We start from the raw sequence: 20,025 nt of genomic DNA on the forward strand, positions 1-20,025 counted from the left end.
TCTTTGGGAAAAGGAAAAGCTAAGCAGTAAACCCAACACAGATCTGGAGTGGAGTCCCTAAGACAGCTGGATTGCCTCTTGTACGCCTCCTTCTGGCAGCTCCTGCAGCCAAGTTGGTACCAAACGTATTGCTCTGCTTTCCTTTGGACCACCTCAGTGAGGCCAAGAGCGGGCGGAGTCTTGTCACCTGGGCAGCCCAGAGCCTCCATACACACTGCCCAGGCTTGTGCCCTGGGGAGATCACTTGAGTGATGCTGCTGGCACAGAGGTTTGGCTTCACCCCCAGACCCACACGATGTTGTCTCTCGAGACAGAGGCTGACAAAATACTAATAATTTAAATCTGTGTCACAATTCAAGGGACCTCTTGAGTACAGAGCACATATGATCCTGGATGACTCATCCAGTCTCCTGCACCTCTTGACATTTGAGCCATGCATCCCTTGGCAATTACTACCACCCTTCCTTGCCCCTGGTTTTCACTGCTTACACCATATCATGTAATGTTACAGGCAGGGGGGATACTAGAGTGGTACCTCCGGTTACGAACTTAATTCGTTCTGGAGGTCTGTTCTTAAGCTGAAACTGCTTGTAACGTGAGGCACGTTTTCGCTAATGGCGCCTCCCGCTGCTGCCGTGCTGCCGGCGTGCGACTTCCGCTCACATCCCGGGGCAGAGGTCGCAACCGGGAGCATCTACTTCTGGGTTAGCAGAGCTCGTAACCCGAAGCATTCGCAAGGAGGACGGTACGTAACACAAGGTTCCACTGTACAGTGGTGGCTCTGGTTGCGAACGGGATCCATTCTGGAGGCCCGTTCACAACATGAAAAGAGCTGAACCTGAAGCGCCGTATCTGTGCAGGTGTGCAGTGCAATTTGGCGCTTGTGCGCATGCGCAAGCGGCAAAACCCGGAAGTAACCCTTTCTGGTACTTCCGGGTCGCCGCGGGACGTAACCTGAAAGAACGTAACATGAAGCAAACGTAACATGAGGTATGACTGTATTGCATTGGATTTTATGCTCAGTGCCCTGATGTCATCGCAAAACTCTTTCAAAGAGAACAAAAATACATTGCACAGAAATGTTATGTATTAACAAAAAATGCACTATAAGTTTGAATTAAAGGGGGCGGGAACAGGTTGACTCAAAACCTTGGCCTCCCCAGCACACAGGAATCAACTGTATTGCACGGTTTGGATCAGAAATTACCCACCTTGAAATTACTGGCTTGTCCAGGAAATATAAGATTACAAACAACAAAGAATGGTCCTGATGAATTGCACTTCGTTATAACTGAAATGAATGCAGTTCTTTTTCTTCTCCTCCTCATTATTGTGTTTGAGGACAGAAATAGCTTTCCCTAGCCGCTGCTCATGTATTTGTTTTGAAAGTGATCCCAATACTAATCGTGATGTATTGTAGCTCCAGACTGCCATTCCCATCTCTTTAAGTACACATCTACTCTCTCTTTTCATTCCTCACAAATGCCTTTCCCCTCTTTTGCTAAAAAATAGTATTGAATTCTATTTGTTATTCACATACACACACCATTCCCCAACCGAAAGTGGAGAAGCTTTGGGCTTCCCCAGAATATGTAATGGCTTTGTTTTCTATTTGGATGTATACAAGGGAATAGTTTCTTTAGGTTGTATTGAACCAAGTCGAACTCAGAACAGATCTGTTGAAATAAATATCCTTAAGTGAATTCATGACAACCCTAGCGCAGCTCCTGAATACTCTAATACACAGTGGTTTTCTTGTGCATTCTTAAGACAATTTAACCTAAAATTATGTTCAACAAGGTGGTTGAACTATTCTTAGTAGCATTATAAGGATGGCATGACATATTAAAAATGATTGAAGTCTCCACCTTACCAGGAACTGAAATTCATACTGAGTACAGGATAATTATAAAGCTGCTTACAAGAAGTTGAGGCTATAAGAAAAGGGGGAGGTTTGTAATTTGAGGAAACAAAATGGGATATTCTGGCAATGTAAGCAGTTTGTGTGTTGCCTTTTACTTCTGGGAGAATAAAACTGGGTGTTTGTATGTAAAGCAAGTGTAGGGATACCTTAAGAACTGGCTTCCCTTCTTAAATACCCCCTCCATGCAAAAAAAAGTGCACCTGCCAATGAATTGCACAAGAGCTCCAAATCTATGAATTGTGCAAGCTGAATTTGCTGCTGTGTCAAAATAGCAACAGTCTGAAAGCACCCTTAGTGCTAATTGTGCACACCATTCAGTGAATGTAGCAGCCCATGTATGACTTATTTGTGTAAAATGATAGCATCCTCCCAATTGTTTTGACCTAACAACAGTTTATATATATATATAAACAGTCATGCCCATGGCACTGGAATTACTTTAAGTGATTCATGTATGCATGTATATTATTTACTTATGACATCATCATGGGTTGTATTCAATATTAGTCATACCCAGAGTAGACCCCCCTGAAATTAATGGACATGAGTAGCAGGATTACATTGGATAATGTTGGATGCATCCCATAGTCATATTCTTACTGCTGAAGTCAGGACTGCAAATCTTCATTTATCCAATCAAGAGCTATGTTTCTTCTATGCATTCCCAGTTTTTCAGTTTCACTAATTGTAAGCTTTGAAACATGCTGGGATGGTCAAGGCCAGCATCCAAGTAGCAAATTGTTTTATTAGGCCCCCAATATTACCTGACAGGCTACTTTGTTCCCTACAGACCCTCACAGGTATTATGAGCACAGGGGGCACTGTTGATTGCATCACCATCTTCATAAGTTTTTTTGGGGGGGTGGCCTGGGAGAGGGCTTTCTCTGTGCCAGCCCTAAGTAGTGGAATAATAATAATAATAATAATAATAATAATAATAATAATTACATCCCACCTATCTGGCTAGATTTCCCCAGCCACTCTGGGTGGCTTACAGCACATATGAAAACATAGTAAAACATCAAACATTAAAAATTTCCCGATACATTCCCTCCTTACGATTTATATCCGGGAGAATAAAACTGGGTGTAGGTTCAAAGCCCCTTCACAGGTTTCAGCAAAGGCCTAACATTTGACACCTGAATTGTGTGTTTTCAGGACGCGCCCTATTCCTGCGGCTGTGATCTTTTTGAACTGTTTTTAATTATGAATTTTAAATTGTTGTAACCTGCCCTGGTACCTGCAGGTAATGGGTGAGTAATAAATGTGATTGTGATGACGGTGATATCTGCACGCATTATTCCCCAACCACACATCTGAAGTGCTACATTCACAGGCAGAGGGGAGAACAGTACAGTGGTACCTCAGGTTACAGATGCTTCAGGTTACAGACTCCGCTAACCCAGAAATAGTACCTCAGGTTAAGAACTTTACTTCAGGATGAGAACAGAAATCGCGTGCCAGCGGTGCGGCGGCAGCGGGAGGCCCCATTAGCTAAAGTGGTACCTCAGGTTAAGAACAGTTTCAGGTTAAGAACGGACCTCCAGAATGAATTAAGTTCTTAACCCAAGGTACCACTGTACTGAGCCATATGATGGACTATAAATATTTTTTAAAATATTAATATGAAGAAGGAAGCCAAGTTCAGTTTTGGACCGTATTCAGTTCACACAAACAAAACAGAGACCTGATAGCTGGGGATGCCCAGTGCCGGATTTACATATAAGCTAAACAAGCTATAGCTTAGGGCCCCACTCTCTTGGGGACTCCCAAAAAATTTAAAGGGGAAAAACCTGAATGCACATTTCCAAAATATAAGATAAAAAACAAATAAAATAAAACCTACATACAGCAACAGTGTTTTGTGTTGTGTAGGCTTCTATGACATAATAATGGGCCCTGCCTGCTAGCCTGCTCCCTAAAATATCACTGGTTTGCTCATTTCTATATATAGGGTACCTACATTCTGCATGGACTGGTTGCACTACAACATGTAGCATGCAGCTGAATGTAGGTCAAGCAGTTGTACCTGTTATCTAATATTAAAGAGTGCTTCTAAATGAACTTTTGTTATTGCCAAATGCCAGTGTGTTTGCATTACTGAGTTTGTTGTGAATAAAAAATCATTTTAAGTTAGCGCTTAATAATTATTTCACTATTAATATGTTGTTTAGTCGTTTAGTCATGTCCGATTCTTCCTGACCCCATGGACCAGAGCACGCCAGGCACTCCTGTCTTCCATTGCCTCCCGCAGTCTGGTCAGACTCATGCTGGTAGCTTCGAGAACACTGTCCAATCATCTCCTCCTCTGTTGTCCCATTCTGCTTGTGCCCTCCATCTTTCCCAACATCGGGGTCTTTTCCAGGGAGTCTTCTCTTCTCATGAGGTGGCCAAAGTATTGGAGCCTCAGCTTCAGGATCTGTCCTTCCAGTGAGCACAATTAATATACTTCTTCTTAATTGTATTTCACTATTAATATACTTCTTCTTAATTGTAATTCAGTTCAACAATTACTTTGATAAAACACATATTTTGTTGTGTGCAAATGGCTTTAGATACTTATCAAGTCCATAAATTACCATATAGCATATATTCAACAGAAAAAACAGACTTCCGGGGTGGCGCCAACGGTAATGGTGGATTCCCTCTGATCCGGAGGGACTGGCTCTATGGAAATCTGGTCTGTTCCGCTACGGCGAAGCGGGGACCCTTTAAAAAATCACAGGCGGGTGAAGCCTGTGACCGTGGGACTCGGCGGGCACCTTTCGCGCCCCCCCCAATTTGTAAAGGAACCCAATTAGGGGCCCGGGGGCGAAGCGGGGCAAGCGGCGCGGTGCTGAGAGTCAACTGCTTCTTCCGTGAAGCGAAGCCGCACAGCCGTTACCGGAGAGCGCTACCTTTTTCCTGTGACAATCTGGCTACAAAAACAACTACCCGTGAGTAGAACGGAAAATTGGACTAAGAAATTCCTTTTAATTTGGCACTGAAGCGGGAAGGTCTAAACAGGAAGTCAGCCTTCCGCTTTTTGTAGAAAGATTAAAGCAAAGACATGGCAAGCTAGAGTTTAGAAAATCATTTGTAAAGGATCAACTTTCATCATTTAAAATTACTGAACCCCCTTTGGAAGCAGGAGAAGAGGGGGGATTTTTTCTGGACTGTTTAAACCTGCAGAAGAGAGTGTAAAGAAAAGCAATTTTCCACCGTCTTGAACCTGGGAGCGGGGTGTCAGGACAGACGTTTTCGGGAAGTTCATTGACTATAGACAAAAGTTTTTGACAGATAGTTAAAAGAAGAGAAACATAGTGATTCCATTGTTCTCCTTCGCAGTTAAAAGGAACAAAATATTGACAAAATATCTGAAAAAGGAAACTTTTTTGTTAGATCTGCTTTAAAAAAAGAGAGAGAGAGAGATGGATACAAATAGAAGTTCTTCCCCTAGAGGGAGCTTGTGAAACTGTTATTAATCTGAACTGGGGAGCTTTGCAGCTGCAATAGATTAAGATCGTGGGATCAGACTTTGACCTTGCACAACAATGTACTCGGAGGCTCTGGTGCGTGCTTTCTGCAAAACAAGTGCTTTATTGGAACAGTTACATGAGAAGACGGATTTGATGACTGATGCGATCAGAAATTTTGGACAGGTAGTGGGTATCTATATAGAACCCACTCAGGAATCAATTCAGGAGTGTGCTCTGACAGATCAGATGAGGGAGGTGGTTGTGGCTGGACCTCGGGAGGCAGAGATGGAGGGAACTGTGGCCCAGCAGGAACATGAGTTGTTGGATCTGACGAATGAACCTGGAAAAAGCCAGATTTGGAGAGATAGAGTCTTGTTTGGCTTGGAGATGGGGGGCTGGATAGACCCCCCTATGCAGGGATGTTTTAAATTTTCAAATCTGGCGTTGGGCCGGGAGGAGTTTGGAGTTGTGGGGGTCCTCAACCTTGGAGGGACCTTGAAACATGCTTTTAAATACCACATGGAGTTCAGTGTGGACTATGGAAAAGGGGCTGATCTGTCACGAGTGAATGGAGCAGAAGACAAAGTAAAGTACAGGTATAAATATGAAGAAGATCTGCGGAAGGGACATGGAAGAGACTTAAGGGCCTCGGACATAAGGTTACCAGGTTAATGAACTAGATGGATGGGATAGAAAGGACTGACAAAACCCGAGACCAGGAGGAAGAGACGTTGGATGAAGATTGAAAGAAAGTTTCAAAAATTCTATTTAGGAATGTTTTGTAAAATTAATGAGTATTAGAAAAAGGTTGGAACGAAATTATTTGTCTTTAGCAGAAATGTTAAAAAGAACTATGTAAGAATAGGCTATGGTTATGAGAAATTGGTATAAATAAGATTTAAGTTTTAAGTTCTAGGGTTTTTATGGTAAGATAAGGCTAAAATAGATTAAGGTAATTTAATGACAGAATATTATGAAAAATGGAAAGGATTTGCTGAGATAATTAATAACTAGAATACAAAAAAGGGAGGTGTGAGGAGGTCGATGAAATAAGGTAATGACAGTTAAGGATTTGAGGATACTGGATCTGCTTTTAATTTTTTTTGTTTATTTCTGCTTTTTGATTTTGATGTATTATGTGTTTTGCTTTTGCTTTTTGATTTTGACTTTTATCGATTTGTATTGTTTAATTGTTATCTGTTTTTCTTCTTCTTTTCTTCTTTGTTTTTTTGTAATCTTAAAATTCTCAATAAATATCATTTTAAAAAAAACACAGAAAAAAACAGTGACAATTTGTTATTGACAAAGGACAGCTGGACATATAAAGGGCCCCATTACCTTCAGTAGCTTAGGGCAGGCACCTCCAAACTCAGCCCTCCAGATGTTTTGGGACTACAATTCCCATCAGCCCTGACCACAGGTCCTGCTAGCTAGGGATGATGGGAGTTGTAGTCCCAAAACATCTGGAGAGCTGAGTTTGGGGATGCCTGGCTTAGGGCCTCATCAAACCTAAATCTGGCCCTGGGGGAGTCCAGCCTCCCAAAAGCTTGGCTTGGGAAGGATCCCTCACGCCCAGGCCACTGGGCTCTCCCTGCTTTGAAGTATATGTAGTCATATGTTTCTGCTTTCCTTGCATCCTCGCAGTACTATTTCCATTTGTGTTATAAAAAGGACATGAGACAGTTGCGAATGTCTCAGTCCTTCTATGCCTTGGGGAGTTGCATGCTATCCAGACACTGCTCTTCTTGTTTACTCTCCCTGAATACTGATTTAAGTGTGTGTCTTGCCTATCCCAAAGCCTCAGGCTTCACATAAAGATGTGTATGTACAGAGATACATTTTACATTGAGGTTTGCGGGTAGTAGAGGGCTGAGAGATTTAAAGGCAAAGTTACCCATTCGTTTTGGATAATTTATTGGAGAAACACATGGGAAAGGGTTCCCAGCAATCTTAATGAATATATGGAGGAGAGAGGGAAAGAGAGAGAGAAGAGAATTACCGTATTTTTCACTCCATAATACGCACCTGACCATAAGACACACCTAGTTTTTAGAGGGGGAATGCAAGAAAAAAAATTCTTTAAAGGGAGTGCTGGATCCTGGATCCCAGGATCTGCTCAGCGCTCCCTTTCACGAGCCGCTGATGGGCTGTCCTTCTCCGTCCTCGGGTAAAAGCCCCCAAGAGCCGCACACACGCTCCGTGCGGCTCTTTAAAGGGAGAGCGGCTCTTGGGGGCTCTTCCATGAGGTGGGGGAAGGGACTGAGGGGCTAAGCCAGAAGCTAGAACAGTAAGAGGGAGTGCTGTGCAGCAATCACTCTCGCTATTCTGGCTTCTGGGATAGCCGTGCAGCCTGCATTCGCTCCATAAGACGCACACACATTTCCCCTTACTTTTTAGGAGGGGCAAAGTGCGTCTTATAGAGCGAAAAATACGGTAGCTGCAGTTAGAAAAACTGGGGTGCGTACAGCCTTTGAGGGGGGAATCAGCTGCTGCTCGGGAATCTGCCATAGGATTGCTTTGCAGATTCCCGATCTGTTTGCTTCCACTAACTTCTGCTAGTAAGTAACACAAAGATTACAGAAGCCACTTCCAGGCTTTCACTATTTTGCAGGCAGAATTCAAGTGCACACTAGCAAGTTCATACTGCACAACTGAAGTGGATTTTGCATTCTTGTGCAACAAATGCCTTTATTTATTTTTTAAAAGTGGACTTTTTGCATGAAAAATGACGGGGAAATGCTCTGGAAAGTGTGGGGGCATGGGTAGGCAAACTAAGGCCCCGGGGGGGGCGGATCCGGCCCAATCACCTTCTAAATCCAGCCCACAGACGGTCTGGGAATCAGCGTGTTTTTACATGAGTAGAATGTGTGCTTTTATTTAAAATGCATCTCTGGGTTATTTGTGGGGCATAGGAATTCGTTCATTTTATTTATTTTTTCCAAAATATAGTCCGGCCCCCCAAGGTCTGAGGGACAGTGGACTGGCCCCCTGCTGAAAAAGTTTGCTGACCCCTGGTGTGGGGTAGCAGCTGATTGATTTGACCTCATATAACTTCCACACAAACAAAACAGAATGAATGTTCAAGAAACAGCTCATTTGGAAGCAAGCAAAGACATAATTAAACCTCCAACGCTCTCCATCTGCAAAGAGACAAAACCCAGTATTGTTTCCTCCCGGATTTTCTCTTCAGTCAAAGAGGTTGGGATAATTACATTATAGAAGACCTGTGAAAATATCAGTAGAAGACAGCTTTCCAGGTGCTTGCTCAGCCCCTGGACCTCTGTGAGGCCCTCCGGACATCCTTTTTATTGTGCTTTCATGACAATTTGTGATAATCATGGTAAGTAACTATGACAGTATACACCAGGCATGTCTAAAAGGTTGATCGCGTGGCGTCCCTGGTCAATTGTGTGAAAAAGAAAAAGCTAAACAACTTTGGGTCTTCCTCCCCCCAAAAAGCCCAACAACTTTGGTCACTGCTAGTTTTTTTTTATAGTGGAAGTAGATTGCAGTCTCTTGGGTGTTGGACATGCCTGGTATACACTATTCCAGGGTCAGCAAACTTTTTCAGCAGGGGGCCGGTCCACTGTCCCTCAGACCATGTGGTGGGCCGGACATTTTTATTTTTTTTAAATGAACCAATTCCTATGCCCCACAAATAACCCAGAGATGCATTTTTTTAAAAAATCACACATTCTGCTCATGTAAAAACACCAAGCAGGCCCCACAAATAACCCAGAGATGCATTTTAAATAAAAAGACACATTCTACTCATGTAAAAACATGCTGATTTCCGAATCGTCCATGAGATGGATTTAGAGTTGGGCCAGATCCAGCCCCCGGGCCTTAGTTTGCCTAAGGTAAAGGTAAAGGGATCCCTGACCATTAGGTCCAGTCGTGACCGATTCTGGGGTTGCGGTGCTCATCTCACTTTATTGGCCAAGGGAGCCGGCGTACAGCTTCCGGATCATGTGGCCAGCATGGCGAACCAGAGCAGCGCACGGAAATGCCATTTACCTTCCCGCCAGAGCGGTACCTATTTATCTACTTGCACTTTGACATGCTTTCGAACTGCTAGGTTGGCAGGAGCAGGGACTGAGCAACGGGAGCTCACCCCGTCGCGGGGATTAAAACTGCCGACCTTCTGATTGGCAAGTCCTAGGCTCTGTGGTTTAACCCACAGCGCCACCCGTGTCCCTACCCATGCACTATTCCACTATTAGTTTGCCTACCCATGCACTATTCCAAGATTGCTTGGTTCATTGTGAGCCATGACAGCTAAACAGAGCTGAAAACATTTGTAGCAGCGAGCAGCTTCCTTTGAGACACCTACAAGAAAAAAATTCCATACAACCATCTATGAAATTTGACATTTTCAGAGTGCATTCTATTGTTACCTTTTAATATATATTGTTGAACCCAGTTCCAAACCAGTTTCCCCATTCACTAATTTGCTTCTCTGATGTTCCTGGGCCACATTTCTTATATGAGTAGGAAGTCCTAGCTTCTCTTGCTTTTTCCATACATTTACTGAATGATGCAAAGTGATTTTGTTCAATCTGAAAGGGTGTAAAAAGCAGGGGACCCAGGTCTAATGCTCTAGCCATGAATTTCTGAAATAATCAAGCTAGTCAGTTTCATTACAGCTGGATTAATGTGCAAATATTTCCAGACTAGGAGCATTTCAAGATACAGCATAAAAACATAAAATGCACAGGAAATGAATTGTTAGTTTTTATCTATTTCAAATTAGATTCAGCACATTACTCTGAAAAGCAGTGATTTACATTTTCCCCAGTCAGCTTTTCAAATCAAAAGTATCCCACGGGATTGTGGTGAGCAAATTTCCCATGGATTCCTCCCCAGCTGAGTTGGATATATGTGTACAATTTGGGCAAGACCAAAGTATGACTGCTCCCCATTTAAAAATCACCTTTCTTGGGGTCACTCTAACCTTCTGGAGTGTGCAGCAGCTGCTACTCCATAGCAAGAAAGTGTGACTTTGCCCAGCAAGTAGGAAAAGGCCAAGGGACTCAATGTGTCTTGTGCTAATCACTTCTATCTGAGCTCAATTCTTATCCTCACCAAGGATGAAAAGCACTCTTATACCACTTTAACAGCCATGGGGAACCCTGAGAACTGCAGTTTTTAAAGGGTACTGGGAATTGTAACTTTAAGAAGTCAGCACCATTAGCATAATACAGTTCCCAATATTCTTTGGGGAAAGCTGTGATTCTTCAAAATATGTTCAGGGTGGATATGAATCCTAACCCTACCTGAAGCTTCCAGGAACATTCTGTGTGCAAAAGGATGCTCTTCTGAGCACAATTCAAAGTGTTGGTGATGACCTTTAAAGCCCTAAACAGCCTCAGCCCAGTATACCTGAAGGAGCGTCTCCACCTCCATCATTCTGCCCGGACACTGAGGTCCAGCTCTGAGGGCCTTCTGGCGGTTTCCTCACTACGAGAAGCAAAGTTACAGGGAACCAGGCAGAGGGCCTTCTCGGTAGTGGCGCCCACCGTGTGGAATGACCTCCCATCAGATGTCAAAGAAATAAACAACTATCTGACTTTTAGAAGACATCTGAAGGCAGCCCTGTTTAGGGAAGTTTTTAATGACTGACGGCAGGAATGTTTTTGGATTGTGCAGCCAATTCTGGAATGTTATTAATTACAGTGGTACCTCGGGTTACAGATGCTTCAAGTTACAAACGCTTCAGGTTACAGACTCCACTAACCCAGAAATAGTACCTCAGGTTAAGAACTTTGCTTCAGGATGAGAACAGAAATTGTGTGACGGCGGTGCAGCGGCGGCGGGAGGCCCCATTAGCTAAAGTGGTACCTCAGGTTAAGAACAGTTTCAGGTTAAGAACGGACCTCCAGAATGAATTAAGTTCTTAACCCGAGGTACCACTGTAATTTATCTTTTGTTGGAAGCTGCCCAGAGTGGCTGGGGAAACCCAGCCAGATGGGCGGGGTATAAATTATTATTATTATTATCATCATCATCATCATCATCATCATTATCATCATCATCATCATTGCCCTTAAGCAGCATCAGCCCAGAAACCCAAAATCCTAAGAAGCTAGGTCTGCCATCCAGAAACATTATGCCAATTTTCCCTAGCCAGCTTCAACACAGTCTGGAGAGCCACTCAGCTCATGTTATGAGCATGCCAGCTTCATCGTGTGAATATTGGCTTTTTGCCACAAGTATATTTGTCAGCCCTCTGGCTGTGACTGTTCTCATATGATGATGTCAGACATTGGGCTGATGTTACAGAAAGGGTGCGTCCAGAAGACATGTTTACTGAACATTTATCCTGATTTGCTTATAGGGAGATTAGATGCTGTTGGCTATATAAAAGAGCATTGACTCGCATTTGTTTGTGAGGAGGCTAGATGACAGCTGGGTCAAAGCAAGTGTCATCTTAAGTTTTCCATTGCTTCCCCACCCATCACTTTCCTTACCTCCCCCCCCAAAAAAGTCTGATCTTTGGGGCAAAAGCTCCAAATCACTTTTAATTAGACGACTTGAATTTGCTAGGATGTGATTGAATCCTATCCACAAATAGCAACAGTCTGGAACTGCCCAAAGTCTTGGCAGAAACAGTTGTCCTGGTCACTTATGTCATCATAAGTGAGATCCATTATTTAAGCGTCCCCAAAAGTTTGTGGGTTTTCAAAACATTTCACCCAGACACTTGCACCCCCCAGCTGCTTTTGAAATTCTCTCTCTTTTTTTGCAAATGATTTTTATTGGTTTTACATATAATCACATTACTTAACTTCGTAGCCTCTTATTTTATCTCTTTGGCTAACTGAGCCTAGCGACTTCCCTAGCCCCACCCCACCCCGTCTGATGGTTTACAAAATTTAAACTTTACATCTTTACATTTCTCTTCATTTCCTATCCTTGTTATATCATTACCTGAAATATCATATTACTCAACCTGAATAGGTAGCAATTTCATCTTACAAATCTTCAGATAACCCTGCTAATGATGTTAATTGCTTATGGTTGTCTTTCAAATATAATATACTGTATTTATTGCTCTATAAGACTCACTTTTTCCCTCCTAAAAAGTAAGGGAAAATGTGTGTGCATCTTATGGAGTGAATGCAGGCTGTGCAGCTATCCCAGAAGCCAGAACAGCAAGAGAGATTGCTGCTTTCACTGCGCGGCGATCCCTCTTGCTGTTCTGGCTTCTGAGATTCAGAATATTTTTTTCCTTGTTTTCCTCCTCCAAAAACTAGGTGCGTCTTGTTGTCTGGTGCGTCTTATAGAGCGAAAAATATGGTAAATTTGTTCCAGTCCTCTACCCACTATACCCAATAGAAAATTTTCTGGTTTTTTAACAAAAGTGTTTTTAAACATTTTCTTTAACTCACTATATATCATTTCCCAGCAAGCTTTTACCTCTTTATACTGCTCTTTGGAATTCTCACAGGTTTTCCAAAGGGGGGGGGGCAGAGTTGCTACACCACCCCACCGAGTACTCAAACCTAAGCCGTGCATTTATACAGATTGCAGTGTAATTTTTCTCTCATGTCTGTCAGTGTGTTCTACCCCTGAAGCTACTCTTATGAGCATCGTTGCCGAAATCTGTCCATTAATCACTCTTCGCTGTTTGCTTATTGTGCTAAAGGTATATCCTGCATTGAACGCTTTGCGGAGAGAATCAGAATAGCTTGAAACACTTCCCTGACGTAGCCCATTTGTTCAATCGCTGAAAACACATCATTGATCAAGTTATCTACCTGAGATGGCGAGCATATTAAATCACTTGAACTTCATTTGCATGATGACTCTGCTAAACATACAGGCCTTTCCAGCAGTTTGAATGACACACTTGCAATTGCTATTTAATATATATATATATATATATATATATATATATATATATATATTGCACAGGAAATGAATTGCTGGTTCTTATCCGTTTCAAATTAGATTCAGGACATAACTCTGAGGAGAGCACACCTAGCCGTGGTTTACATTTGTCTCCCCAGTAAGCTTTTTAATCAAAAGTAATTTGGAGTTAAGCATATTGAAGCGTGTTTCATTAGCTGCGGATGGCATTTGATTTATTCATATGCTCCGCAACATATGCTGCCTGCGCTTTTGAAGTGGCAACATTTTCGATTGTAAATGAGGGCTTCTGCTTTTTGTTGATGCGTTGGCGCGCTGCCTATTTTCATTCTGACTGGTGCGTAAGGCAGAAAACCAACAGCACATCTCTGTACTGACAGTCCGCAATATTGCGTGCTTGTGGGGGAACAGTGAGAGCACAGCAGAACGCCTTTGGAGAACATTGTAGACCATAAGGATGCTTGTCTGATTGCGTTCTCTCCTCTTCCTTGTGTTTGAGGTATCAAATACTTGCAACTAGGCTACTTAATTCCTTGAAAACCTTCAAAGAATCCCTATCAATCATTTTTTTTGCAACTTGCTACCGGTATCACAAATATACAGTTTTAGAGAGAGCGGGGAGGGTATCCACTGAAGATGAAACGACAGGATAGTTTAGGTGCTGTTCTTAAAAAAGAAAAGTGTATTTTACCAAGGTGTCAGCTGAAAAAGACTGGTATGAAGCACTGCACAGCGCAGCCAGTGCTCTTTTCAAGGCAAAGTCAGTGCCGCCCTGCAAATTTATCATACTTGTTTTCTGATCATTTCTTAGCCTTCCTTCTCGAGATTCACTTTGTTCTTTTCACCTGACACCTTTACAATCCGTGTAGAGAAGGGGTGGGCCAACTTCTGCCTGTATTATCTGCTTTGCTGCTTTTCACCACACCTCCAAGATTCACCAGCTGGAGCAAGGTGCAATGTAGGGGCTCAGGTGGGAAGGATTTCTGTTTTTTTAATGATTTAACTGTGGTATGGCCTGATATGTTTTAAAATATCTCTAAGCGGTGTTCAAAAAACTGAAGCAACAACAGATAACGTTAACAAAAGATTGCAAAAATACATTGACATATAAAATCCTACATTAATGCAAAGTTACTAAAAGTTACTAAAACTAAAAGTTACTAAAAATCAATATCAGTTCATTTTCCTTTGTACCCACCCCCTCTCAGCCTCTGAGTTGTCACCTAGGGTTCAAACAAACTCTTCACTTACCCTCAAAAGTCTCACAAGTTTGGTCTTCAAGTGCTTGAATAGGACTGTAAGATTCTTTACTAGGAAACAAGACTACTAATTTCTCTATTTGAGCAGTCCCAAGCAATTTGCAAGGGACTTAGGGGAACGCTGTTTGGAATGCCATCTTTAGAGGGAAGAAAGAAATACAAGGGACAAGGCCTTCTTGGTTACAGCCCCAAACATTTTGGAATGTATTGCTCAGTGAAACATGTCAAAATCCCTCTCTGCTTATTTTAAGAAGCCTTCACATATATTTATTGGTTGGGCAGGGTTTTCAGAACCTATAAGACTAGTTGATCATTAAATGCTTGCAAAGAGCCCCATACCCTCCAACATTTCTCTGCTGAAAATAGGGACATCCTAATCCATCATCATTATCATTTTATTATTTATACCCCATCCACCTGATTGTGTTGCCCCAACCACTCTGGGTGGCTTCCTACATATATATATATAAACATAATAAAATATTAAACATTTTTAAAAAAAACTTCCCCATACAGAGCTGCCTTCAGATGTCTTCTAAAGGTTGTATAGTTACTTATCTCTTTGGCTCGGGGGTCACATAACTCCATACCACCCAACATTTATCTGATGAAAATAGGGGCGTCCTAAGGAAAAGCAGGACATTCCGGGATCAAATCAGAAACCAGGACACCTTCTGTAAATCTGGGACTGTCCCTGGAAAATAGCAGCCCTCTGGTTAAGTCCTAAATTCAAATACTTATTTGTATATAGATCAGGTATCTACTACCTCAAAAGGAAGTATGATGAAAGAGTGAAAAAGGCCTCATCTTCATCTTGACCATTTCAGATTATCATAGAAAGCTTAGCATTATTGCAGATAATGGCAAGGCTGAGCTACATAACAGGATTTTGGATGATATGCAGCTATCAATGGCTATGAGTCATAATAGCTGCATACTAATTCCAAGATCAGAGGCAGTATGACACTGGACACTCATCCCTGGGGTAAGGCTCTGCTTTGTTTAAAAAGCTATGTTGTTTACAAAGCTATTGGTACACTACCAACCCTACTGTATGCTTGTGAAACATGGACCATTTATAAATGCCATCTCCAACTCCTCAAAAGATTCCATCAATTGTGTCTCCGAAAAATGTTACACATTGCTTGGGAAGGCAGGCAAACTAATACCAGTGTACTGGCAGAAGCAAAGATCGCCAGTGTTGATTCTTCAACATCAACTTTGTTGGACTAAAGAACCAGATAAAATAGCGGTCAACTGCAAAGGGGATTCGGATATTTAATTTGGCACATCTTACCTGAGAATCTTCTGCTATTCTATTCTATTTAATGCAACAAATAATTTTAGCAGCCATTACCGTAGTTTTATTGTATGTGTGGTGCCTGGTGATTTTTATGGTTGTTGTTGTGTTTGTTTGTTTTTTGTTCTCCTTCTGAATGATGCCATTGCCCATGGCTAGTGCAATAAAAAGTTTAATTGGAATAATTGGAAGCTTCGTTGGACTGGTCATGTTGTGTGGATGCCTGATTATCATCTTCCAAAGCAACTACTCTATTCCGAACTTAAAAATGGAAAGCGTAAGGCTGGTGGTCAACAAAAGAGGTTTAAAGACTGTCTCAAGGCAAATTTTTAAAAATGTGGTATAAACACCAACAATTGGGAAACGCTGGCCTGTGAGCGCTCCAATTGGAGAACAGCCTTTTCCAAAAGTGTCATGGGCTTTGAAGACACTAGAACTCAGGACGCAAGGGAGAAACGCGCTAAGAGGAAGGCACACTTGGCAAATCCACACCGTGATCAACTCCTGCCCGGAAACCAGTGTCCCCACTGTGGAAGGACATGTGGATCCAGAACTGGCCTCCACAGTCACTTACGGACTCATTGTTAAAACCGTGTTTATGGAAGACAATCTTACTCAGCTACGAGTGATCGCCAGAGAAAGAAGAAGGCACTACTGCCTTCAGGCCCTGCTTGTGTGGACTTCCCAGGGGCATCTGGGGGTCCACTGTAGGAGGCTGGATATTGTGTATTGTTGCTGTTTAGTCATTTAGTCTTGTCCGACTCTTCGTGACCCCATGGACCAGAGCACACCAGGCACTCCTGTCTTCCACTGCCACCCGTAGTTTGGTCAAACTCATGCTGGTAGCTTCGAAAACACTGTCCAACCATCTCGTCCTCTGTTGTCCCCTTCTCCTTGTGCCCTCCATCTTTCCCAGCATCAGGGTCTATTCCAGGGAGTCTTCTCTTCTCATGAGGTGGCCAAAGTATTGGAGCTTCAGCTTCACAATCTGTCCTTCCAGTGAGCACTCAGGGCTGATTTCCTTAAAAATGGATAGGTTTGATCTTCCAGCATTCCGCGGGACTCTCAAGAGTCTCCTCCAGCACCATAATTCAAAAGCATCAATTATTTGGCAATTAGCCTTCTTTGTGGTCCAGCTCTCACTTCCATACATCACTACTGGGAAAACCATAGCTTTAACTATACGGACCTTTGTCGGCAAGGTGATGTCTCTGCTTTTTAAGATGCTGTCTAGGTTTGTCATGGCTTTTCTCCAAAGAAGCAGGTGTCTTTTAATTTCATGACTACTGTCACTGTGTATTAGATAGGTCTTTGATTAAATGGTCCTGATCCAGTGGGGATCTTAATTTGTTCTTGTGACATACAGTGGGATTGACTGTCTTGTATCACATGACTCCTGGGCTCTCGCACATCCTGGTTTGCGCTATCTGTTGCCACCCTTTGAAATGTTTGCCCCCTTTTTCTGTGTTTCTTTTCACTGCTAATTTCCTGGTGCTTAAGCTGTAAAGCATAATTGTTTAGTTGATTGTTTTTATATAGCTGCTATCCCCTTTTAATTAATGATTGCAGTTGCCCTTTCACCATAGTCCAGATATGGCTGCTCTAATACAAGGATGATCCTGTTAATACTGCAAAGATCCATAAAGTTTAAAAAGCAATTTTGCAAAATCACCAGTTCTATGAGAGCATATCTGTTAATATAAAATATGATCATATAAAATATTCATTTTGCAACATAATCAGGACTGATTGAATTAATGGCTTTGTGATGAATTACTCCCATATACTCTCCACCAGCAAAACTGGTGGGAGAACTTAAACTTGCCCGGCTGTGTAGAAGGAAACATCTTGTTAACAAAGAGCACCATCTAGTGGGCTTTTCATATTGCAAGAGCTGCACATATATTTTGTTGTTCATTTATAATATGAAAGCTTTAAGTGATGTAACTATGGTCAGATGATCATAGACTTGTGGAACTGGAAGAGACCCTGGGGGTCATCTAGTCCAACCGCTGGCAATGCATGAATCTCAACACATGGTCTCCCATTCAGTTTGAAACCATACCATACCCTGCTTAGCTTTGCCAATCTGCTAGCAGTTTTATTGCTGCACCACTAAGAGCACTACTGACCATTCCTCCAATCAGGCTGCAATTTGAAGCTCCATGTCCAAGCACCCTTTTTATGCTCCAGAGCTTTCCCTGCAAAATCCCACTCTCTGAAGCTCAATCGGAGCAAACATCCATCCATGGAAAACCCAAATTGGCATTTGCTCTGATTGAGCGCTAAAGAGCGGGTTTTCACAAGGAAAGCTCAGGGCAAAACAAAAAATAAAAAATGCTCAGGCATGGAGCATTAAAGCACAGACCCCTACAACCAAGAGCCCAGGATGTACAAGCAAAGGTATCAGCAATTTATTTATTTATTTTATTCATTTATTAAATATCTAGACCACCCTTCACCTGAGGATCACAGGGCAGTTTACAACAGATGCTGTTGGTAGAATAGACATATTCTTTCCTCCCTGCTCATCTCTGGTTTAATCTAACAGGGTCTGTGCAGTTTTGAAGCTGGGTTGTATTTGGACAACGTATTCTTCCAATGAAATACCGTGTTTAAGTGGCCTTATAATGACATTGCAATGTATTTTGCATCTTTTCTTCTCCCCAGACCCTATTAAATGGGTGCAATGGGTCGAGCTAGCACCTGAACTTTAAACAGATAATTCTGCTACCTGTGCCTGTCAAGTTTTACTGGGATGCCTCAGCTGATACCCACAAGTTTTGAAGAAAGCCAAGAGTGATGTGAAAAGCACACTATAATGCAAAAACTCCCTTGAATGCTGCAGGGAGACACTGCATTGTGGTGTGTGTTTACATCAGACTTCCTCAACCTCGGCCCTCCAGATGTTTTGAGACTACAATTCCCATCATCCCTGACCATTGGTCCTGCTAGCTAGGGATCATGGGAGTTGTCCATGGAGGCAGCCATCTTTCTTCCATACAATATCTTGGAGACAGATGGGCGGACAAGACAGCATCATGTCACATCACTCCTAGGGGTATTTATGGTCCCATTTTCAATGCATGTAGCAACACAGCCCCTTAAAATTTGTTTGTAAAGACAGCCATCAGACCACCACACAACAGTCAACGTGGAATGAGGGGATATGATAGGATGGACTTTAAAATGATCACATTTGATAGTATGATGAACTAAAATTAGATAGATCTCTAACTCAGGAACGCTGAACTGCTAAAATGGACGGCAATTTTGTGAATCAAATGTTTCATCTGTTTACCTGAAAAATTGATTTGCCTTTCAAATAATGAAATAATAAAACAAACGCGTCATCTTTTTCCTTAGTTTTTTTTTTATAGCAACTTTTAATTTTGTATGCATGGAGGAAAAGGTGGGAGTGTCTCTGAGTGTTTGTAGTGGTGAACCGGGTTCGAGTCTCCGCTCCTCCACATGCAGCTGCTGGGTGACCTTGGGCCAGTCACACTTCTCTGAAGTCTCTCAGCCCCACTCACCTCACAGAGTGTTTGTTGTGGGGGAGGAAGGGAAAGGAGAATGTTAGCCGCTTTGAGACTCCTTCGGGTAGTGATAAAGCGGGATATCAAGTCCAAACTCTGCACATCATAAACGTGACTCCCGCTCCCCCCATCCATTCTACCTTGAAAGATTCCCACGCTCAAGGCTACGCTCTGCAACTGCTGGCCCCGGCGCCCCTCCCTCCTTCCCCTGCTTCTCCACCACCTTGCCTCCTCCCGCTGCCCCCACCACCTCCGCACTCCTTCACGCGAACCACGTTTCCTTCCCCTACCCGATCCCCTCCCAGACACGTTCTCTCCTCCCCTCCCTTCCTCCCCAAGCAAGGACGACGAGACTGCGGCTGAGTAAGCGTGCTTTTCTGCTGCGGCGATGCGGACGGCCCAGCTTGCTTCGCCTGTCCCTGCCCGGACGAGACCCCCGCCTGCCTCCCGTGCCGCCCCCATCATGCCCGGCTGCCCAGTCCCACACCATGGTCCCACTGCGAGAACTGATGTCCAGCCATGCGTGAGCAGCATGGGGCAGCAGTGTGAGGGCGGGAGCAGCCTTTCCTTAGAAAGGTCAACAACTTTGGAGTCCCCCAAAGAAAGTAACCCCACAGAAAAAGTCCTGAAACCATTTTGCCCCTCCCAAATTGACCTCAAATATTTCTCTGCAAGG

At 43.0% G+C, this 20,025-nt stretch overlaps 1 long non-coding RNA gene across 2 annotated transcripts; it reads left to right on the forward strand.

Annotated features, from left to right (window-relative positions):
* Positions 1-612: 612 nt before the first annotated feature.
* On the forward strand, positions 613-18,901 carry LOC308458874. 2 transcript variants are annotated; one of them, XR_013977743.1, is made up of 3 exons: positions 613-964; positions 13,031-13,150; positions 14,066-14,367. It is a non-coding gene; the product is annotated as an uncharacterized lncRNA (long non-coding RNA). The 2 variants fall into 2 exon arrangements; XR_013977744.1 differs by lacking the exon at positions 613-964 and adding an exon at positions 18,484-18,901 and having other exon boundaries at positions 12,884-13,150; positions 14,066-14,205.
* The last annotated feature ends 1,124 nt before the right edge of the window (positions 18,902-20,025 follow it).

Source organism: Podarcis pityusensis, assembly GCF_964106645.2.
Source record: "Podarcis pityusensis genome assembly, chromosome: 11".
Taxonomy (NCBI): domain Eukaryota; kingdom Metazoa; phylum Chordata; class Lepidosauria; order Squamata; family Lacertidae; genus Podarcis; species Podarcis pityusensis.